Source organism: Sinocyclocheilus grahami, unplaced genomic scaffold (genome assembly GCF_001515645.1).
Source record: "Sinocyclocheilus grahami isolate Dianchi unplaced genomic scaffold, SAMN03320097.WGS_v1.1 scaffold1905.1, whole genome shotgun sequence".
NCBI lineage: Eukaryota > Metazoa > Chordata > Actinopteri > Cypriniformes > Cyprinidae > Sinocyclocheilus > Sinocyclocheilus grahami.
In genome coordinates, this window is record NW_015507084.1 from 8405 (window position 1) to 10574 (window position 2170).

Here is a 2170-nt window from a genome sequence, read left to right on the forward strand (position 1 = left end):
GATTCTAGCAATTCTAAACATCCATAATGTATTTGTTTGTTCAGATCATATAATTGCTGTCACATCATAATATTTTCTTTTAATATATATTATAAACCATAAATTAAGCTTGTAATCACAAAAATGGAAACAATTAACTCCTGGATGCCTTTCTGTGTGGAGTTTACATGTTGTAGTGATTTTTGCTTTCGCCAGCCTAGGGAGGCAAAATAGTGTAGTGATGGGTACTCGCGTCACCAATGACGTTATGATATTTGGATCACGTGTCAATTAAGGTGTGGTTATGAGTACATCACATAAGAAAGATTGGTGGGATCTCTAACTTGTAGAACCTCTTTCTGTATCATCAACACAAGGAAGACACAAGTGTAATAAAACAACTACTAAATGAATACCATAAATGAAATAGGAATAAAGTGCTTAAGATGCATAAAATGCAAGTGATTATGTTGGGTATTGCAATGTCAGAGCTGTGTTATCTGGAAAGATAAACTGTTGCTACTCTGAAAGAAATAAGGTGAAGAACCCTATTATGCATCAAACAAATTACATGAAAGATTTGCTATAAACTGCAATCAGCTATATAATATTTACATTTTACATTTACATTTAGTCATTTAGCAGATGCTTTTATCCAAAGCGCCTTACAAATGAGGACAATAAAAGCAGTCAAAACTAACAAAAGAGCAACAATATATAAGTGCAAATGACAAGTCTCGGTAAGCCTAACGCAGTACACGTAGCAAGGTGTATACATATATATATATATCTATATATATATCTATATATATATCTATATATATCCAGGATATATATTATACACACACACACATATACACACACACAAACAAAGAAAAACAAGTAGATAGAATAGAAAAAATAGAAAGCTAGTGTTTGTTTTGTTTTTTGTTTTTTAAATAAAGAATAAAAAATTAAAAAAGATAAATGTAGATAAAGTAGAATTAAAATAGAATAGAAAGTGTTAGCGTTAGAGGGTCAAATAGAGGTGGAACAGATGTGTTTTTAGTCGTTTCTTGAAGATGGTTAAGGACTCGGATTGATTTGGGCAGGTCATTCCACCAGGAGGGAACAGTTAATGAAAAAGTCTGTGAAAGTGATTTTGTGCCTCTTTTAGATGGCACAATAATATGCCGTTCACTTGCAGAACGCAAGCTTCTAGAGGGCAGTAGTGAAGTAAAGTAATGAATTTAGGTAAATGGGTGCAGAGCCAGTAGTGGTTTTGTAGGCAAACATTAATGCCTTGAATTTAATGCGAGCAGCTACTGGTAGCCAGTGCAAATTGATGAACAGTGGTGTGAAATGTGTTCTTTTTGGCTCATTAAAGATTAATCTTGCAGCGGCATTTTGGATTAATTGTAGAGGTTTGAAAGAAGTGGATGGAAGACCTGCCAAGAGAGCATTGCAGTAGTCCAGTCAGGACAGAACAAGAGCTTGAACAAGGAGTTGTGTCACATGTTCTGAAAGAAAGGGCCTGATCTTCCTAATGTTGTATAAAGCAAATCTGTAGGACCGGGCAGTTTTAGCAATGTGGTCTGAGAAAGGAAGGAGTTGTGGTTGATGAGCCTAACTGGATGGTGAAAGTTTGATAAAGTGATGGGTTTGTTGAAACCACAAGCAGCTCTGTCTTAGCCAGGTTGAGTTGAAGGTCATGGACCGTCATCCAACAAGAAATGTCTGTTAGACATGCTGAGATGTGAGCAGCTATCGTCGGATCATCAGGATGGAATGAAAGGTAGAGTTGAGTGTCATCAGCATAGCAGTGATATGAAAAGCCATGTTTCTGAATGACAGAACCTAGTGATGCCATGTAGACAGAGAAGAGAAATGGTCCAAGTACTGAGCCCTGAGGCACCCCAGTAGCTAGATGTTGCGACTTGGACACCTCACCTCTCCAAGACACCTTGAAGGACCTATCTGAGAGGTAAGACTCAAACCACTAGCGTGCGGTTCCAGAGATGCCATATTCCAATAGGGTTGACAGGAAGATTTGGTGGTTCACCATATCAAAAGCAGCAGACAGAACCAGCAAAATAAGTATAGAAGACTTGGAAGCCACTCTTGCCAGTCTTAGGGCTTCAACAACTGAAAGCAAGGCAGTCTCGGTTGAATGTCCACTTCTGAAGCCAGACTGGTTGCTGTCCAGGAGGTT